Source organism: Hipposideros armiger, unplaced genomic scaffold (genome assembly GCF_001890085.2).
Source record: "Hipposideros armiger isolate ML-2016 unplaced genomic scaffold, ASM189008v1 scaffold_278, whole genome shotgun sequence".
In the NCBI taxonomy this organism is placed as follows: Eukaryota; Metazoa; Chordata; class Mammalia; order Chiroptera; family Hipposideridae; genus Hipposideros; species Hipposideros armiger.
Genome location: NW_017731628.1, coordinates 339450 through 362199, shown reverse-complemented (window position 1 = coordinate 362199; position 22750 = coordinate 339450). Strand labels below are relative to the sequence as shown.

Here is a 22750-nt window from a genome sequence, read left to right as displayed (position 1 = left end):
AACAATTATGTTGCTGATATGTAGTCTTTTTTTTCTCCTGCATGTAAAAGATCATGGCATTTGGCATTATTCTAACTTGGCTGCAATTTCTGGCTCTACATAGCTCATGACGTATTTGCCACACAGCAGAGCCACACTGTGCCAAGGCCCCTCTACAGGGGCACCAGGGTAAAGCTCTTCAATCATGGAAATCAGGGGACACATCGTCTGTGACTGTCCTGGTCCTCACACATGCTTTCTCAGAACACAATCAGGTTTTACCAGAAATGTGACCTGTGTGCTCTACTGGGGGGAGGGTGGTGGTGGTGGTGGTGGTAATGAATCCGATAGTAGAATATTGCATTTCTAATTGTCCTCATCATGACAGGCAACTTGTAAGTGGCCTTAAAAACACCACACTTAGTATTTTTGAAAATTCTGAATTTCTCCAAAAGAAAGGAGGAAAGCAAGGAAGTTACGTTCCTTTAATGGCTACATGAAGTAGGTGTCTCATTTTAGAGATTAAAAAACCAAGGCTCAAGAGTGACTCTCATGGTCATAAATGGCCACAAGCCACAACTGGGACACAGATTCGTATGTCAGGTCTGATTTCCAAGCTTTATCAAATGTAGGTTGCAAGCTTTACATGAAGAATGAAAAAGTGTGGAAAGGAATTGCAGGAAGGGACTGTGAGAGAGAACACACAGAAATTTCAAATTTGTTAAGATACACGTTCCCTAATTTATACATAGCTCTTGATTAGGACATAGTGACCTGAAATCTTATAAGCAGTGAAAGAGAAACGCAGGTAAACAGATTCGTGCTGACTGTATGTGTTACTTTCCCTCCCCAAACTATAAAGGCTGGTTTCAGATTCTCAAATAAAAAAGTATGTAAAAACAGTAAAACAGGCAAATCTCTTACTCTTGCAGCCAGTCATAGCGACTTGGGTGTTTTTCTTGGCAAATATTCAAATGTCACACACCAGCATCACATGCTTAATACTATTTTAGTCAATATGATTTGTGTTAAAGTCACCTGAATCGGGTGATTGTTTGATCTTATTATCACCAACAGGGCCTCACACAACACCTCTCGCTGCTGAGGAGCTCACGAGCAAGACTTTAGGAAACTAGAGTTTTCTTAGAAAAGGATAAGACAAAAAGCAATTCTTAGTAACAGATAACCACAGAGCTAACTGCGTTCAGACAAGTTGTACATATTAAACCACACACAAACTATATCAAAATAATGCTTAGGCTATGTTGAATCCACAAATGTGAGTAAATTCAGAATTCAGGAGTTAAAGCCAGAATCCTACGCGTGACTTTCCCTGACATTGAGACTATACTTAAGAATGATGCAACGACACTCTCGATGACCTCATTTGTTCTCCATACAGCTCTAATAACCCGTGATAATCCTGAGGTTCTTTACTTGGTGGGGCACCAACAGCCAACATTCTTTCCCAGAACAGGCTGGTCAGAGTTCTCTCAGAGATAGAATCTATTTCTACTTCAAAGTACTGGGAAGCCTCAGGTTCTCAGGGACTCGAGGTCCCAAATTGATGTCAGATAAAAACACTATAATAGGGGGAGTTGGGAGAAGCACTTCTGTCAGGTGGAGAACCTGTCAACAGAAAAATCAGGGATGAAAATAGCTAAGAAAGGCCAATGACCTTGAGGTTACACCCCCAATGATGTGGGAAGGTAGGCTTGCCTGACCCAAATGCAATCTCAACAGCAAGCAATGGTTCCAAAGGCAAGCCTCTTTGTGGGGAACCTGAGAAATATGGAGAAATGAAAGGGAGAGAGGCAAAAAGGGCAAAGAGAAAAGAAAGCAAGAAGGACAAGGGAAGTGGTGGCAGGTATCAGTAGCCAGGCTGAGAGAAGACAGCACCAGGCAGTTCATGACTAGGAGAATGGGACTGTGCTTCCATCTTGGATGAGAGGAGGTGAGGTGAACATCCCTGCACAGCTCAGGAGATGGTCTGTAAAATCCAACCCTCCCACCTGCTTCCGGACCTCTCACAGCCCATCGATAATTATTATAAAAGTATTGAAAATATAAACCATGTTCACAGGAACACTCAGTCAGATCTCGACATACATCCATCTGCATAGTTTCAAGGTTGACTCAAATGTTCAGAAGCTGTGTGTGATGTGTTCTACTTCTCGAGTGCTGACAAAAATTGTAAAGAAGCAAATGAAAAGTCAAGAGGGAAATTTCTAGCTGCCACGCTAACCAAATAATGTCGGGTAAAAAAAAAAAATCATCCTAAAAATAAAATAGCACTTCAGGCCTTAGGGTTCATTTCTGTGAACTACTTCCCCAGAACGCAACTCTAGTAAACCATGATCTCTTCGTAATGAGGTCTCACATCCATTACTGTGATGGTCTTAATATGGCCCCATACTTGTCTTGAAGTTTGGGATTTCAAAGGGACCCCATCACCATCCTCCCCTGCAATTTAGAGGCCCTGGGTGGTGACAACGTCACAGACACACGGCAGGATACAGAAAAAAGGACTTTCATGCACTGCTGGTGGAAATAGAAATCGTTGTCCCATTCATAAAGCAATCTGGAAACACCTACCCAAATTTAAAAATACCGTCATTGATCAAGCCATGTCATGCCCATGTGAGCACAGGGATTGTTTGCAGTAAAATCATTCAATACGCCATGTTACAGTCAACTAAGTAATAGTATGCAGAATAGTAGAAAAAAGAAAGAATGCAAGACGAAGTATCATTAAGTGAGAAAAAAAAGCAAGATACAGACATTGACGTGATATGATCTAAGTTTTTATAAAACAATGACAAAAAACACAACATGTATGTGTCACTATAGGTATCTATATCTATTTATCTGTCTATTATCTATTATCTATCTTATCTATCTATCTATCTATCTATCTATCTATCTATCTATCTAAATGTTTGATATAATTATATGAATGTGGAGGGAGCCATAGAATAATTATACAATGTTGAGAACACTAGCAACATGAAGAAGAGGGATTGGGGTAAAGGAAAAAAAGGGGTGGGAGGAAAGAAATAAGTGAAAATGAAAGAAGATGTCAACCATAAAAACCACATGGATGCAATGATCTCATTTATTGGAAATTATGTGTGTTTACTTAGGCACACGTATATAAACAGATGATGATGAGATGGTCCACAAAACGTCCATAGTTTTTATTTCAGGGCATTGAGATGTTTTTAAATATATTTTTCACTTTATTCTTTATAATGTATTTCTTAAAATATTTACAACCACATGTACTATAATATTTATATAATCAGAAAAAATTCATTGAGGGGGAAAATATGAAAAGTCCTGTGCAAGGCAATACAGGTGCACAGAGAGGAAGTGAGCAGACAGATAAGAGTTGTAAAGTCACATTGGGACCAGACTGGGAAGGTTCTCAGTGCGAGGCAAAGAGAGAAGAACAGCTTGTAGGATGGGCACAAACATAACAACAATGGGCTGTTTTTCCTGGTGGTGAATTACAAGTGTTTTTTTTACTTCTTTTTGCTTTCCAGATTTTCTGCAAAAAAACCCCTCTCTTGCTTTTGTAATCAGAACAAACATGTTACTTGAAAAATTATGCAATGAAGGCTTTTAAGTGAGGGGGTAATCATCAAGGTGACATTTTAGGACATTACACAGTGGCCCCTGGAGACAGATTTATGAGGCAGTGGTCTCAATGTGAGTTGAGAATGGTCCCAAATAAGGAGGAAATGGTGGAAATGGAAAGGAACGCGGTGGGGCCTCAGATGTTTTCTAAGTAAGGGGATGAATGAGTGAGGCATTGCTGAAGAAGAACTGCTACGTCTCAGTGGCCCTTTATAAGGTTTCTATGAACACCTGCAAAAACACAGCCAAATGTCAAACTTGGTTGATTTGACCCCAAAATTACAGAGAACTGTAATTGTTTTAGAGATCGGCCCTTTTTTATTATCAAGTCTCTAAATGCACCCACATCTTGGAAGCCGTATCAAGGAAAGCTGCAATACCCAAAGGAAAAGACAAAGGTGATGGAAACCATCGACGACGAAGAGAAATTACGTGATAAGATGATGTAAAAAGCTTTCCTCCATACAAAAAGGACATACATCATTGAAAAGCACTGCATCCCCAAACCCTGGGGTTTTGTAGATCAAATAAAAATATCCCCAGGTAATTTCTGGCTTGCATTCATTTTGTACTGTAGCCACCATAGCAAGTCTGTGATGGGTGTTGGATGAAATCAAACGTTTTTATTTAATTGTGGTTTGCCTTTTTCTCAAAGTTGGCACATTCTGAGAACTCCCCTTCATTAGAAGTATTCAGGAAGAGGATGGGTGGCACCGAGATGAAGGAGGTAGCACTTCCAAAGAACTTCCCGACTTCAAGATTCTCTGATTCAAGGCGAGACATGATGCCAACTGCCAAATTCTACGCCTTCCCTCTCCTCTCTCTCCCCTCTCTCTCTCTCTCTCTCTCTCTCTCTCTCTCTCTCTCTCTCTCTCTCTCTCTCTGGGGCTCCAGTAGAGGTAGTTGACTAAATAAACTGTGTTTATGTTTCCTGGCATTCCTGAAGCAGATGTAACATAACTGAAGGCAAACCATTTTAGTAATGCAATTCATGCATTGCCATCTAAACACCATGTAATCACAAAACTAAAATGTTTACCCAATAATCAAAGGCAGGGGCAAAGAAACCAAAAGGCATTTTGTAAGACCAAGTACTGGCCAGTACTTCCAACAAAAGAATTTATTGAGGGCTGTCCTGAAATGGCTCATCAGAAAGTCAATGTGACTTGGTGTCTAATCACATCAAGGATTGCCCTTGCTGTTATTTCAAACAGAAAATATTTAGAAGGAACTGGGTTGGTTTTCACAGAGAAACAGGGTTCTCCTGATAGAGTTTCAGGACAGGCTCATCAGAAAGTAAGCAACATCCTCCTCCAAATGACCCCGCCCCCACAGTTCACCATGACACTTCTCCACATGCAAAACGACTGATGTCAGTGGGCGTCCTTCTCGTTCTCTGCGTGGGTGGTGTGTTCACTTCTGCCCTCTTGCCTTCCCTGCTGCTACGCCCTCTGTCTCAGTATGGCCTCTCCGTCACCTTGATTCTCTCTCTTCCTCCAAGTCTGGCTCAAAGCTCACCTCCTCTCTGTCTGACACCAGCAAATTCTGGTCTTTCCTTCTTTTTGAGTCTTCTCCTGATCTGTGCACTCCATTAACATGAAATAGCTAGCAAGTCTGTTGACAAGAGTTGCTTCAGTGAATGATCTCATTAGATCTCCTAAAACCCTAACTATCTCCCTCTGCTGTGGCCCAGTGTGGAGTTAGGAAAGCCTGCTTCCTCCCTTTCTTTTCTTCCGTCTTTCCATTTAGTGTTTATTGAACACCTGCTTTATGCAAGGTTACTTTTCCCCACACACAATTTCACTCAATCTCCTCACAAACCTCCCTAGAAATCAAGTTCTCTACCAATTGAATCCTGCTCCTCTCCAGCTTTCCAGGTTCATGGCGTCGCCATTTACTCGGTCCCTTGGTATTGTGTTTGGTTCTTCTCTCCTCCTCAGCCCTACATCCAAGCAACAGCCAATTCTGTATCGAATATCTGGCTCCTCCTTTTTATCCCCCTGCCCTTACCTCCTCTTCACAGCTGGTTTCCTGCTTCTGGTCTTCCTGACACCAGATTAGCCTCCTAACACATGAGTTGGTTGATACCACTGCACGCACCCAAAACTTGATGCGATTCCTATTGTCTGCATAATATCACCCGAGTTCCCCAGTGTGACACTAAAGGACCTCTGCTTCTCCCGCCTCACCACCTATTAAAGCTTATCTTCTAGTCGCACAGGGCCTCTGATTCCCCAAACATACCAAGCTATTGTACTCTTACAGGTTTTTGGTTGAGCAGCTCCCACTGTGTGCCGTGGCCTTCTCCTACCTGTGTCCTAGAAAAAAATCCTACTGTTCAAAACTAGCTCAAACGCCACCTAAGTCTCCTATGTCAAAACTGATTGTTCTTTCTTCTGAACTTAGACTTCGTTGTTTATAGCTCTGAAGCGGCCTCTAGATCATAAACTCCTGGACGGTAGAGATGGTATCTGTTTTTCTTTGCATTGCAACACTGTGCCCCAACCAGGTGAGTCCTCCCTAAGCATAAGCAGAAATGAAGCGACTAGCATTGGTGAAGTGAATTTACTATCCACCACTGGCTTCCAAGTGTTCCTTGGAATGTCAAGCTAACAAACATTTACAAAGCACCTGGCAAGAGCTGCAAAAGCAAGCCAGCTAGTGAGCCACAGTGCTAATAATGCATCTTTTAAAGACCTACCACACCTTGCTATGCTAAGCCACCAAATACGCCACTCTGTGGAGACATATCCAGTCTTGTGGATCAGCAATTATTCACAAACCTCCCCCCGGTCCCTGGGTAGGCTAGGGGTAAGGTCATTATGTTTCAAAAAGCATCCAAGGAAAGAAGACCCCAAGCTCTGGAAATAGGGGCTGTTCTTTCCCTCCAGGACAGAGAAGTGGATTGCTATGGAAAATAAAGGTGTTCGTCTCTTAGCAGCATTCATTCTCAAACTCATGGTTTACTTGAACTTCAGTTATAACGAGCATTTAAAACCACAAAAGTAGCTGAGAAAACATGAATGTCTGGGCAAACTAAAAATTTGATTACCTGTGAAGTTGTGCTGGTGGATGAAAGCTTTTGGAAGGGATGATCATTTTTTGTTTGAGGACTGATATTTTGAGAGCAGCTGTGCAAAGTTTTCTGAAGAGCTCAGGTGATCTATGACATACGGTGACCACATGTCCCGGCTTGTCAGGGATAGTCCCGGTTTACACCTGTTGTCCCTGCAACATTATTAATAGTGCCCCCCCCACTCTCCTAACTGTCCTGGTTTGCCTGATAAATTACATGACCACTCTATCTGTAAGTAGACTGTCAGCCTTCACTGGCCTGTCCATACAAAGTAGGATGGGCCGCTCAAATACACCAGGGAGCTAATGCCGAGAAAAGCTGCAGAATTCAGGCTTCCTGACACCAAGCCCAGGCTCTATCTCAGAGAACATATTTCCTCTGAGTTGTTTCCTCATCAATTAATCAAGAAAAACGCTTCGGGAAATGGTCAAGATACATCAGCATGGCTTCTGCAAACTAGCACTTACAATTTAATTGGGGAGATAAACCACATACATGTTCAATAATGAAACAAGGTCAGATAGATTCATATTATAGTGCCAATTCTGTGGTTCAAATGCAAATCTCAAAAGATGTTAAAGAAGGAGAAAACTCTCTGTGGGCTTCAGCCTGCAGGGAAGGTTCTGGGAAACGATGGAAGCTGAACTGGGCCTTAAAGGAAGGAAATGGGTGACAGGAGAGGAAAAGGTACTTTTCTTTGAAAAATAAAAGTAGAAAACAAATAAAACTGAGACAGGAATAAACCAGTTAAGCAATTCTATACGTATTATTGGTTTATATTCCAGATGATAAAAGCAAGCAAAACAGACACAAATGGTCTATGTGGCTTTCCCAAAATCTCCATGATTGAAGGCACAACCATCATCAGATCGGGGTACCTTGCAACCAGACAAGTGCTAGCTGCTAGGTGACAGCGCTCGTCCCTGTGATGTGGTAAGAAAAAAAGTGGCCACTTCTTGCATTCTATCCTCAGCTTTTTCACTAACTGGCCATGTGTCTGTGGGCAAGTGGTTTTGCATCAGTTTTGAGCCTCAGTTTCCTTAAATAAAATGCTAGGGTTGGATGAAGTGATCTCTAAGAACCTTTTCAGCTCTGGCAACCCATGACCTTCTACACTCAATTCCAGGTTTTGTTTAGTATGTTCTTGGTTTTGCTCAATAGTGGGCATGAACATTCATTTCCAGTAAAATGGCAAACATTAGGGTGACCCTGTGGGTCTCTTCTCTACAAAGATGAGAAATTCTAAAGAAAATATCGCAGAGCTAAGCTAGGGAGGAAAGAAGGAAAGAAGGAAAGAAGGAAGAAAATAGGTTCCAGGAATGAGGATAAAAATTAAAGCTAGAGCTTTAACAAAAAGTTGACTCCATGGTGTTAAGGGAGTTTCAGACCCACACAAGTGAGCCTGGGGATCTGGGGATGGCAATTAAATTTTAACGCCCATGTAGGGACCATGGCCTTGGTCCTGTGTGAGGGGGCTGGGGGATGGGGAACAGAATTGAGCTCCTTTCATAAATATCAAAGTCTTACAAAGTCACCCTATTCATGAAAAGAGGATGAAAAACACTCTGCTCACAGGCCTAAAGATGAAGAGCGGACCTTAGGACACCTTCGAGAAAACACAATCGAAACAAGAGCCACATTCAGTTGTAGGATCAGAATTTACACTTTATATGTAGCTGAGTGTGGGAGTCCCATGACAAGAAATGAACATAAACCCAATTCCAGGTCCACTGAAACTCCTTAGATCTCCAGGAAAAACAAATATGTGGCCACTACGTAGAAATAATTTCACAACTCAGGACTCACAACATTCCCATAAAAAGTAAACTTCTGTGAAGATCAACTTGTCAAAACATACACACCGAAAGACACACACAGATTAATAAACTACCATGAGGGACAATCACAAAGGGACATTTCTTTAAATTAAAATCCTAAGAACTGGAAAAAGAAAAGAGAAAATAAGTGGCTCTGAAAAAGAGCAAAGTAAAATTCGTAAAATTAACACAATAGGAAAGTTAGACAGTAGAGTAACATGAATATAGAATTAGTGAACTGGACAAATAGATTTGAGGAAATCAACCAAAATGTATCATAAGACTTCCAAGTGAAATCAAAGACCTGAACATCCCATATCTAAGACTAGTCTCACATGAAACCTCACTAAAACTAGGGAAAGTGACCACTTAAAAAACATAAATCCACAAGGACAAGAAGGGCAGGTGAAGCGATGATAGTCATAAGATTCTGGAAGATGGAAAACAGATGGACAAGTGGTAACAGAACCAGCAGGCCAAAAGAAGCTGCATCCTAGACTCCGAGTAAGGAAAGTTAGGAACCAATCAGCAGATGCTCAAAAGGTCCAGGAACAGAGCACTAGTTATCTCTGGAACTGAGGAGAGAAGAGAAGAGAGGGGTGACTAAATAAAGAGAGGGGGGTAAAAACTGTTAAAGAACCAGTTATATCCCTAGGTCCCCAAATCCCCTCCTCCACTCCACCCCACTGGGCAGAAGCCTTTATCCCAACTGGTAAAATGGAGGTTGGGTCTCTGGATACAGGATTCCTGTATTGGGAGATGCCATACCCCAAACAAAATTTTTAAAACTGCATACTGAATGCTGACCCCTCCAGTCTTATTCCTCACCTCAGCTCTCTGCACTGGGACAAGGCAGACCTTCACCCTCTAGGTGATAGATTGGATGAGTGTTTTCTGGAGAACCTGACCATCCCCCCCAGGGGGAGATTTTAGGGGTTATTAGGAGTTCCCCAACAAATGGCATAAACATGTTATTCTACAGTGATGATGCTCAACGTCAACAAGCCCCTCACATGATCTTAGAATTTTCAATATGTTTATTCATTCTTTCTTAAATATGAGCAGACAGCCAAGGATTAGCAGATATGCAAGGAGAGTCTCTACATGAAAGAGTTCAAAACAAACAAACTGAAAAAGGCAACGTGGAGGATACAGAAACCACGAAGGGAGAAGAAACTTTCAAAAGAGAATATAATTTATTTTTCTGGAAATGAATAGAATGTCACACACATGAAAACAGAACAAAATGCTTTGTTAAAAAAAAACAACAACCAACTATTTATAGATGAAAAGAGGAAATTTAAAACAATAACAGAAATGAAAACCCAATCGACAGGTTGGAAATTAAAGTTGAAGAAATTGCCCAAAAAGAGAGCAAAAAGGTAAAGAGATGGAAAACAGGAGCGAAAATATTAGAAAATTAGAGGACTGGTCTAGAAAGCACAACACCCAAATAACAGGAGTTCTGAAAAGAAAAACTGAAAAGCAAATATCAGAAGATTGAAAGAACACAATGATTGCTCAGTACAATAGATGAAAACAGACACATAGGGAAAAAAGTATTGTGAAATTTAGAAGACTGGGGAAAAGAAAAGATTCTACAAGTTCTAGGGAGAAAGAAAAAAAAAAGGTTGGGTACAAAACATCAAGAATCAGAATAGCTTAGCCTCCTAATAGCAACACTGGGAGATAGCATAAAATAGAACAATGTCTTCAAACTTCTGAAGAAAAGTGTCTTTGACCTACATTTTCCTTGTGCGAGACAGACAGACCCACCATCAAGGGAGAAGAGAGAACAAAGCCTTTTCGGACATTCAAAGTGTGCATGCACCTCTTATGGGTCCATTTTTGATAGACTACCGCAGGCTGGAAGACACAAAAATGAAAGAGCAAAACAAAAAGGGAATTGTATGTGATCCAACTCAGGACTAAATAAAGCAGAGGGATGAGGCGATGTGGAGAGCTGACAACTGGGCCCGGGGCACAGAGATCAGTCTTCCACACTTGACCAGAGGATTAAGGGAAAGACATAATGAGGGCCACCACCACCACTGTACTAGCTTTCAATTCTGATAGCCTGCTGGAGGCTGTGCTCCCTCAAACAATGGAGTAAATAAAAAAAAAAACGGATCCAACTCGGAAGAAAGACAAATGAATGTTCTAGAATACTAAGGAAGAGCAATCCCAGCATGACAGCTGTGCCACAGGCTTAGAGAAAAGTCCAGAGAAAAGGACAATGGCAGTCTCCAGGAGGGATGTCACCAAGAAAAGAAGTGGAACTAACAGAGTACTGATGTGATCAGCCTTGCGGAAAGGGTACTGTGAGGCTATGAGCGGTACAGGGGAAATCGGCACGCAGTCAGTATGAAGAACGCTAAGGAAATGAAAGACAAGATGGACGTTACCTTCATAAAAATAAAAAGTTCAGCTGTTCACGCTATTTACATAGGCAAAATAGGGAGAACATTAACAACCGATTTCAACTAAAATTGCAATATAATTATATTGGGAGAAAGGGGGAAAGAAAGTAGTGAACGTGGTTATATGAGAAAGCTAAATCTTTATTTACTTTAAGGGGAAGTAATGACCTCATGAGCACAATTGATAAAACAAAAGATCACAGTGTAAACATTATTTAGCAATGTGGAGATTAGATAGATAGATAGATATAGATATAGATATATATCTATACCAGAAAAAAAAAAGTTAAAATATAGGAAGTGGTATTCTCTGGGAAGCAGGCCTGGGGCAGGTAGTGTGGACAGAATTTGTTCCCACGGAAATTAAGGAACCAGAACATAAGTAAATATGTACAAGGATGTTTTTATCTAGTGTTTGTGGAGATATTAAACTGAAAGTAACCTAAGTGTTCACCAATAATAGTGAAATGGCTGAATAAATTGTAGTACCTCCATCTCATGGAATTTACTTAGAGCTATTTTCTAAAAAATTTATATCTATTTACCTTGAAGGATATCCTTAATGTACCGTTAAGAGACAAAGACAAGTTGTAAAGTAATGGTATGATTGAGTTTTTTTGCAAATGACAGAACACTGTTATTTAATTTATGTGAGTATTATATTGGGTTGTCGGAAAAGTCATGACATATTTTTTCTGTTTTTTCTCGCAAAAATGCATCATGACTTTTCCGACAATCCAATATATGTGCATGCGTTTATATATGCTTGGAGAAACTTGTGAAAGGATGTATATGAGATGTTAACATTGCTTACCTTAGAAGGTTAGGAATGAAAAGCGTAGGGAGAGATTAAAAAAAAAAGCACAGATAAATAGATATGGGAGATAAGAAAAACAGGTTAAGAGATATGAAGAAGAGAATAATAAGGTCTAATGTTCATATAACAGAGGACTGAGAAAGATATATATTAAAGAGAGCTGGCGAGAGATGCTATTCAGAGATTATGATTGAGAATTTTTCAGAATTGATGAATATTAGGAATCCTTAGATTCAAGAGGCATATCGAATCCCAAACAGGATTGTGGTGAAAATGCAGATCAACATAGACAAGAACAAAAATAAAAACAAACATGTTAGAGAGGAAAAAGTATATACCTCTAAATAAATGATGGACTGATAACAACCACACCTCATCAATAATAGATATTGGAAGGCAATGAAATAATACTTTCAAATGCTAAGGAAAAATATCGATGTGGGAGTCTGGACCCAGAAAATTATTATTCAAAGACTAAGGGTGAATTAAAGACATTTTCAGATAGAGACTGAGAAAGGTAGTTTAAGACTCTCAAATCCTTGGTGAGATAACTACTCAAGGATGTACTTCAGTAAGAAGGAACTTGAACTGAGAAAGGAGGAACCGAATCCAAGAAGCCACATCAATAGCATTTCTTGAGGGCTTAGCCTGTTCTTGACTGCACACTAGGCACCATTCTAAGTGATTTACAACTAAATTGGGATTCGAATTAAGGCAATCTGGTTCTGGATTTCAGACTCTCAACCACAATGCAAGTAAAATGGCTTCTATTTTGATAAATTTAAAAAAGTAGATATGTAAAAATAAATTGGATGGGAACAAAAAAGAAGCAAAGTGATTGATGATAATAAAATATTCGATAGTGTCATATCAGAATATGAGAGAGAGAAAAGCTAGGTTAAAGTGTTCTAAGGCGTCTGTATTATATTGTTTGGGAAGAAAACAGAGATATACATAAACTTTAATTTTAGACTTTGTTAACTCAAATATAATTTTTAAAGGTTTAAGGCTAACAGGTAAAATAACAACAAAACACCTACATTACAAATCAAGAGGAAAACAGTTAACAGTTTTAAATTATAGTTTAAAATATAGGAAAATATTTTTAAAATATAGTATGACTATATTTATTGTGCCTGGGAAGCAAGGTGAGGAAGAAACCTCAACAGGAGGAATGTTGGGGAAAGTCTAGAGTCCCGGAAAGAGGCAGGAAGGTCTCTGGCTTGAGAGGAGGCTCTCAATACATCATTCCTTTTGTTTCTCCTTTCTTAATCCTCTCAAAGTTCTTCAGGACGAAGTTATATAACACAGCACAAGCATTATGGATATCCATGGCCATGTGCTGAGGTCCTGGTAAGCCCCGCCTCATCCAGCTTGCACGTTGGCTGTCATTAATTGCACACATGGGGCTGCATCACCCTGCTCAGAGGAATCCTTGGAGATTCGAGTGCGGAAGCCTTCCAGCTTGGTGTGAAGGGTGCTCATCAGCTTAAACATCTTCTCCTGGAGAGCCACTCTAAAGTCGTCCCCATCCTCAATCCAAAGTAGCTGCAGCTGCAACCATGTGGTAACCAGGTTGGCTGCTCAATGACATTCCTGGTCCTGGGTTTCAGGTGCTGCAGAAAGATCACAGTCTTCTCCTTGCCATTCACTGGACCACCGGGAGGGCCTCTGCCTTCATCTTCCCCTTTTGTCTTTTTTTTTTAAATTTATTTATTTATTGTTAGTTTCAGGTGTACAGAACAATGCAATATCCCAAGACATTAATCCAAAAAAATATATGCACCCCTATGTTCATTGCGGCGTTATTCACAATAGCTAAGACTTGGAAACAACCAAAATGCCCATCGGTAGATGACTGGATTAAGAAACTTTGGTACATTTACACAATGGAGTATTATTCAGCTATAAAGAAGAAGGAAGTAGTACCTTTTGCAACAATATGGATGGAACTAGAGAACATTATGCTAAGTGAAATAAGTCAGTCAGAGAAAGACAAATATCATATGATCTCACTTATACGTGGATTCTAAGGAACTGAATGGATGGGAGAAGTGGATGGAGATAGTCTCAGAGACACAGAGGAAGAACTGAGGGTTGTTAGTTGGGAGGGGGTGGGGATGAAGGAGAGGGGAAGGGATGAGACAATACAAATTGGTAATTGTAATATGGCCTCAGGGATAGAAAAAGATAGTCCAAGGAATACAATCCCCTTTTGTCTTTTCATCCTTATCTTATCTTCCTTCTCCTGTCTCTTCCACTCCTTCTCTTTCCCCTTGAGGGGATCAGGCACCAGGACATCCAACAGGGCCTTCAGATCACTCAGATTGGCTTCATTGAGAGCTGGTTCCTGTAAAAATGCATCAACTCAGGAATCTTCTTGGGTCTTTTACATGGCTCTTCACTGAATACATTTACCTGGGCTTTGGGGCTTAAGTCTGGACCCTGAGTATGGCTACAGCCAGGGGCCTGGTGCCACAGGAGCAGCAAACAGTAGGCACAGGGAAGGGAAGGTGGAACCAACAGGAAAACTCAAGTAAGCTAATGGAAGACAGAATAAGAAGAAAAAATAAGTAAAGAATAAGCATGGCACATAGAAAACATTTGGATTCCTAGTGAATTCCAAATATATGACTAATCATAATAAATATAAATGGCTTAAACTAATCTGCGAAAAGGCAGACATCTTCAGATTGAATTTTGTAAAACTCCAGTTGTTTATAAGAGAGAAGCCTAAAACATAATGTCACAGCAAGGATAAACATAAAAGAAAGTATTCAAATAATAAGTGTCCCTACAAGTGATAAAAGTTCAATGAATATTTGTTTGAATTTAATGAATGAAAGAACCTGATAAAATACTTTACAGCCAAAAGCATTTTGAAGGATAAAGAGGATTATTGCTTAATGATAAAAAGATACATTCACCAGGAATCCTTCTATATACCTGACAATACAGCATGGAGAGAGAGAAAGAGAGAGAGAGAAAGAAAAAGAGAAAGAGAGAGCAAAATTTGATTTAATTAGATGAGAGTAACAAATTCAAAATTATAGTGAGAGATTTTAACACACGTCTCTGACCAAGCTAAAAAATAGAAGATTTAAATAGTGCATATTACAAACTTCATCTAATTGATCTGGAAACAGAACTCTCCACCTAATAAATAAAAAATACATATGAAATGTTTATAAAATTTGATCAGGTTCTAGGCCACAGAGCAAGTCTCAGCAAATTCCAAAGAACTACTAACATTTAGATCACATGCATCAACCACAAGACAATAAAAGCTGAAATCAACAAAACTATAGCTCCCAAAATGCAGTACGTTTTGAAATTTCAAAAACACGCTACTAAAATATTAATATGAAATCAAAATGAAAGTAACAAAACATTTAAAACTGAACAGTAACTAAAACCTTAGATTTCAGTAGAAGGAATGTTTAGCATTAAATACAATATCAGGAAAACAAGAAAAATTTTAAATTAAGAAGATAAAGAGCAATAAACTCAAAGACAATGGAAAAAATCTTTTCCCACAAATGGATAAAAAATAAAGTAGTAGGAAGGCAATAATAAAGATAATAACAAATCAATAAGATAAAAACAAAGAAACAATATACAGTAGGAACCAAACAAAGGTTAGTCTTTAAAAAGACTAATAAAATAGGTAGATATTCAACAAGGATGAGCGAGAGAAATAAAGAAAGGAGAAGTAAATACTATTAGGCATGAAAAGAGGCCATTACTATAAATACAGTAAAAAAAATTTTTTAAGTATGAGTATTCTATCCTCTACTTGAAAGCAATAAATCTAAAAACAGATGAAATGGAAAATCTCCTAGAAAAATATGTGACCACAATGTATGACACACCAAAAACAGAAAAAGATACGAAAGCTCCTGAATGTATTTTTATAAGTTCAGTGTGAAGCTAGATTTTAGCAATAGAATCGTGCACTGAACAATGACATTTCAGTCAACGACTGACCACATATAATGGAGCTGAAAAATTCCTATCGCCTAGTGACGTCGTAGCCATGGTAACGTAGTAGCACAACGCATTACTCACATTACTCACGTGTTTGTGGTGATGCTGGTGTAAACAAATCTACTGCACTGCCAGTCATATAAAAGTACAGCACCCATAATTGTGCACAGTACATAACAATGATATTAAATGATTATGTTACTGGTTTATGTATTTATTATACTATACTATTTATTGTATTTTAGCATGTATTCTTTCTACTTATATTAAAAAAAAAAGCAAGTTTTCTGTAAAACAGTATACTGGGTTACGATGGCAGCAGCTTCATACATCTCATGTTTACCGCATCTCTTGATGGCATCATTTTCTCTTGTGCTTGATTTAATTTCATGTTGTTTTGTACAGTAACATGCTGTACAGGCTTGTAGCCAAGGAGCAACAGGCTGGACCATACAGCCTAGGTGTGCCATGGGCCACAGGTCTGCAAGGAAGACGTGCGTGCTGTAGCATTGTCTGTAACGTCAAAAAGTTCGAAACCACTTTGCTGCCCTTCCTTTGACAGAATACTACATAGCATGGAACAGGGATGGAGCAGAGGTACTGGTAAACTTTACACATAAAATGTAGAACACAAACCCAATGAGATCATTTAGATAATGCTTAAAGACATTTGCAAATATACATAGTGTCTACGGATACACACGTGTAAACGATCAAATCATGCACAGTAAGAATAGCTTTTCAATTTAAATTGATGCTGGGAAACTCAAAAAAGTGAGAGAGGGAACGGGGCTGTGGGAGTGCTTTATCTCCCCATTAAAATATGTATGAATTGAAGCAAACGCGGCATAAAGACATGACAAACCAATGGCAGAACACTTGGGCGCTTGTTATCATATTCCCTGTATTTTCTGTTAGTTTGAAATATTTTGTAATTTAAAAAGTCACACTCTTTTGCACATTTTTAAGATGTCACTGGCTACTCTCATTTGTTTCTAGGAGCCTCCCACGGTAGGTAGGGCGAGAGCTATTATTATCACTTAACAGATGAGGAAGGAGCAGACTGTGGGCACATGGCTTCTTAGCCGCGGGCTTAAGGCCTCTCAAACCGTGATGCTCCCTGCACCTCATTCAGTAATTTATGTTACACAAGAAACCGGAACTTGATGCAACTTCATGTAGGCGGGGGAAGGAGACGACTTCTTCCCTTCTGGAACAAACAGCCTGGGGAAGAGCAATGACATAACTGGCCAAAAAGGGAAGAAGCCAGGCTGTCCGGGTCATCTGACAGCTTTTCAATGAATCTGTAATTCACTGGTGCAGGAGCGAACCATTCACTGTGCACCTGCTGAGGAGGAAGAAGTGGCTGGAGGAAGTGAGAAAGTGACCTCAGTTCCAGCATGGCGTCGCCTTCAGAACACACCACTCTATGGAGGAAGGACGGCAGCTGCCCTGGGGACATGAGACCCGAGAGCCAGTGTGGGATCGGTCCCTGACACTCTGGCATTTAGCTCTTCTTATTCAAAACCGAGGAGATGTGCTATCATCTCAAGGCCACCGAAATTGTAGAATCTATCTCCTTTCTGGGTTTTTTTTTTTCCCCAGGATTTTCTTTTCTTTTAAAATCCAAAAGAGGGGGCCAGCCGAGCGGCACGATGGTTAAGAGCTGACTTGGGACGGCAGAGGGCCTCGGTTCGGATCCCACATATGAGGGCCAGTGACACTGCTCTCTACAGCTAAGATGCTGAACAACAGCTCAACCTGGAGCTGGGCTGCCGTGAGTCGCTGGCAACGGCGTAGGCTGCAGCCCCTGCTGCAGCGGGTTGCCATAAGCTACCATGTGTGGCTGGCAGCTACCGTGTGTGGCCGGCAGCCAGCATGAGCGGCCAGCAGCCACCGTGAGCTGCTGTCCAGAAGCCAGTGACTGATCTGCCTCGCCCGGGAAGAGCGCAATGATGGTGCCAACTTGGGGCAGTGAAGCGACGTCCTCCACAACTAGACTGAAGAACAAAAGGACAGCAGCTTGTCTGTTCCCCTTCCCCCAATTCCCCAGCACTGTTCCCACTCCCCACTTCCCCAATTAAGAAAACCTTAAAAAAATAATAATAAAATAAGATAAAATCCAAAAGAGGAGCTTCAGCATTTAATATTGGCACGTGGTTTTGAGGCTCAGCTCTGGACATGTCACAGCTACGTTCCTTCCCCTGGCAACATACACAGAATGCCTAGTCACAGCACTGGTCTCTGGAAGTCTCAATAAACGCTACTCCTCCCCCACTCTTGAGGCCTGCGGACCCTTCGGTACCGAGGTCAAAATGATTGCAGCTTCAGCTCAGCAGCAAGTGATATGCTCCATCCCACCCTCAGAGCAATACACGCCATGGGGAGGTGGGGTGGTCCCCATCGCTAACTTATCCCCGGAAGCAGCACAACATGCACATTTTAGGGTGGAAATAAGAATTTCCTGGCTGTTGGAATTGCCAAATAGTAGGGTGGGTAAGCAAGGGAGGTTCTGGAATCTCCTCTAGAGATCTCTAAAAACCCGATACAATCTCCCATATCTGAGATGATTTTCTGCCATCCCGAGTTCAGACAGAGGGACCTGGTGCCGATCCGCCAGGCGTGCGGTCCTGCCTCTGCTCCCCCTCGCTCTTCTCAGGGTTCCATGCCTCCTGCACATTTTCTTCCCCCTAGAGAAGCACATGCACTGCAGCCCCTCAGGCTTTCCATTGATTCCTTGGTCCTCACACCTTTCCTTGTTGTTTTATGGAAAGCTGGTCAAAGGTCAGCGTTGCCCAATTACCCACACATAGTTTGGTGGTAGCATCAGAAACCCAGGCAAAACACAGCCGTGGTTCCCTACTCCAGCCTGCAGTCCAGAGCTGGATGGAAACGGAGAAAATTAGCTGTTGCTAACAGTTCGCTGTAAATGAAAATATGATCCCAGTAATTGATTTTAAATAGATTTTTAAAAGAATCCTTGGCCGCATTTCATCAAGAATACAGAGTTTCAAAAGCGTTCATTCCAGGGTTGGATTTTTTCCCCCTTTCTTCTGGCTTAAACCCCACATGGCCAAGATCCGAGTCTGAATAAACAGTGTGGGTGGTGACTGCTCTGTGAGGCCCAGTAGAGGATGCAATCACTTTCTTACCCTGTTCAGCATTAAATCATGTGAAACTCTGCCTGATTACTCCACGTAACTTTTCCTCGGTAACGGAGGGCAACAGGACATGGACGTCCTCCGCTTCTCAGGGAGAGGGAAAAAAAAATTAATTCTCCTAACTGCGAATGTTTAATTATGTATAAAGTTCATTGACCTCACAGGCGGCTGTCAGATGATCTAGCGAAGGCCTGTGAAAGGCATCCCAGGAATGCAGTACTGTGGGCAGAAACCAAGTGGATTCATGCCACCGAATGCTTCAAACAGGACGGAGTCCGCAGCCATCCAGAAGGCCTCCAGTGAAAACAGAACTGTAGCATAATTGGTCATTGAATCTCACCTAAGCATTTCTAGGCCTTCCAAAGTGATCGCAATAAGTGAGAAACTCAGGCAACGTCCTGCAGGGATGAGGGCTGTGACGACGGGGTGAAGTATGGAATTCTGCGTGCTGGTGGCTGCCCCGGCTGGTTGGACCTGTATGGATTTGCAGTGTTCTTTCCCCATGTTTAGGGGTAATGCTTTCTGACTTCCCTGCTACTTGACATTAAAAGAAAAGGATGAAGCAATCTCATTCATAAATACACGTGGGGCTGGAAGGAGACAGCGGAGTCTGTGTTTACGTAGACAGTTTTGATAGAATACAGGACTCACACGTGTGTGTGCTGTGACTACATCTATTTGTCAGTAAATGTCCTAAAGTGTGTTCTTCATACAAGGACTGGATTTTCGTCTTTGGGCTGAGGGAGGGGAAGGAGACAAGCAAGATGAGCTTCTAGAACCAGTTTCCCTCTTCAGTCTCTATCTGGGGTGGACTCAGGCTATTGTGAAAGCAGAGCAGTGAGGAAAATTCGAAGACAGGCTGGTTTGGGCTTCCTGGGGATTGGAGGCCAAAGCCCCAGGGGACACTGTTGGTGGCTAACTTCAGGGCTCTCCTACTCAGAGGGAGGACATGTGAAATATTTGGGCTTGCTACTTCCTAAGATATTAAAATGACCTGTTGGGGTCCAATACTATGTTCTATCAGTAGCTTTCTCACCAAACATACCCACTTTATCAGTCAAAATATTATACTTTCCGCGGGCAAAATCTCACAAGGTCATTTTCTGAAACAAAACTAAGCTACATTCACTCTGGTATATTATCACTGTGAAGATAGGGAATGAGTAGCTGGAATTTAGCCAACAATTTTGATCCTCTGATGGAAGCAGAATAGAAAGAGCCTCGCTTGTTTCATTTTTAGACAAACCTGAAAATCTTGTGTCCTTTACCCAAATCAGCCGCCAAGATTTTAAATGCACAGGGTCCACCTGCATTCAATTCATGTGAATTCCATAGATATTTGGAAAACACAAACAGTGGCGTAGGCGCTACTGGCAATATAAAAATAAAAAAGGCATGAACCCTGCCCTCAAGCAGGTCACAGATGCAGAAGCAGTCATCAACCCATACCAGAAGGCTTCCTGTATGGAATCTTCCCAGGGTGAGGTGGCATTTGACCTGAACCTTGCTCCAAAGCTCCGTTCACACTTGTACCCTGAGCCATTCGGGAGAGCTGTCATTGAGTCATGCTTCTTCATGGTGGGGTTCTATAATTTCACCTTGTTTTTGATCCATCCGCTATTGGAGGGATTTCCTGTCAAGATTCCTTTTTTAAGGCCTGTACCATTGTTGACGTAAGAAACGTCCAAACCTGTAGAGAATGTTTATGAGTTTATTTGTGCCAAACTGACAACCTATGCCAGGAAGCAAAGATCTCAAATGCTCCCGAAAATCACAGTTTTACTGTTTCTTTTCTGCATTTGGAATTAAGGAGGAAATTTAAGGAAGATTACATGAAGGTGGGAGAAAGCAAGGCGGGGATCAGATAACTACAGGACAGTTAACAAGATTATGTGCTCTCTTGAGGGTGGTCACACTTTAGAAGGAGGGGTCTGAAAAAAGGCATTTCAAAGGTCTGTTAACCTCCATGAACAGAAACAATGGACAGGACTGGCTTAAGGCAAAGATAAGCCTTTCACTAAAAAAGTTATATGCCTAGGGCTTGACCACCCTTCATGACCTGTCCAGTTAGGAATTTATGATCAGGTCACTCTGTGAGATTACTGTCCATAGAACCCCATTTTCCATCTACAATATTTAATATTACTTTATTCAGTGAACAATTGGTAAATAAATAAATAAATAAATAAAAAAGAAAAGGAATTCCCTGTCTTTCCACCCTGAAGTAGGAAGCCTTCCTTCAAACCTTTAAAATTTTTCTAGAAATATGATGATCCTCATAATTACAGAGGAAATACTCTTCCAGATAAAGAAACTTGGATGCTAAGTAATATCCTAAATCATTTCCACCCTTTGGGTACTACAATTTATAAAATTCCATGAAGGAAATGACTCTTATTTCTCATGAAGTTCCCACTGGGAAATCACTGTGAGCCACAGTTATGAAAGTGATATCCTTTTGCTTAACCCAATTCCTTCCCTTTTTCAAGGGCCTTTGCCATCTCTGCCCAGCGATTTAGTTATTTCTTAGCTGTAGTGTGTGTTGCAGTCCACCTTGTCAGGTGGCAATTTAAGTACATAACTTGTCTCTATTACATTGTAAGTTTTTGGACACTAGGGACTGCTGTATTCATCTTGATATTCCCCAGAGTGTCACTAAAAGAATGAAGAAATGAATGAGTGAGTAAGTAAATATCATGGAGATGTCTATGACAGGGGTTAGAAAACTTCTGAGTAAAGAACCAGATAGTAAATATTTTAAGGCATATGGTCTCTATCATAACTACTCAACTCTGCTGTTGTAATAGGAAAACAGCCACAGACTATCCATAAACAAATGGGCATGGCTGTGTTCCAATAAAACTTTATTTACAAAACAAGTAGCAAGCCAGATTGGGTCCACAGACCATAGTTTTCTGACCCCCAATCTATGGTGTTTATCTTTGCCCTAAATCTCAGTACATTCTTTAAATTTTCACTTGGCACCTGTGCTTTTCAATAATTAGATTAAAGTGCAGAGTATGCATTCAAGAGTTGTTTTGGAACTCCACATTAATTAATTCACTAAAAAACACAAACATACACACACACACACACACACACACACACACACACACACACACACGACAAAACAAGACAAAACAAAACAGCCAGGAAAACACATATAGAAATCAGCAGTTACTCCAAGGGTATCTCATGGTTATCATATGCCTTTGTGTACATTGTATGCCTTTTAAGGAACAATTCTTATCCCCAGAAATGAGGGTAGTAGTTCTGCCATTACGTCATCATTATTGAGCAAACCTGATATAAGATCTCAGAGTTATTGGGTAAAGGGTCTGGTGCTGGGGCATGGTGAACTTGACATTTTCCTGGAAAAGGGGAAGGAACGCCTTACCCCCACCCCATTCCTGCTCTCCACTAGATCATTTGTTCTCTGATTTCACTGCTAAAATCCTTCCAAATGTTATTAATGCAGAGGATACTCCTTTCTCTTGATGACCCTCCAGAAAACATCCAGCTACAAATAACACAACGGAACCTCAAAAGCCCAGCAAACACAGAGAGAAGTAAACGGCAGTCACGAGAATTTGATGAAAACAAGAGGTCCCAGCCTGTCACCCTGGCCTGATTGGAGAGCCTACCCTGTCCATCATTACTCTTTCCCTCACTCTCAGGCTACCTTTTGTGTAAAATACTATACAATTTAAAAAACAAAAAAATGAGTTAGATTTGAATTTAGATGGAAACTCAAAGGATGCAAGTCCTAAGGTTAACTGCTTGGTTTAGAAACCATGCCACTGGTCCTTTTCGAGGTGTGAGGAAATGCACAGCAAACAGCATATACACGGGCA

The 22750-nt window shown here is 40.8% G+C and overlaps 1 protein-coding gene and 1 pseudogene across 4 annotated transcripts in view; both read right to left on the bottom strand.

Moving 5' to 3' along the window:
• The window catches only part of BCL2 (BCL2 apoptosis regulator), a 179207-nt gene that overhangs the window by 83462 nt on the left and 72995 nt on the right, over positions 1–22750 (bottom strand). The gene's annotated exons all lie outside the window — the stretch shown is intronic.
• On the bottom strand, positions 12771–19400 carry LOC109390769 (proteasome activator complex subunit 1 pseudogene; annotated as a pseudogene).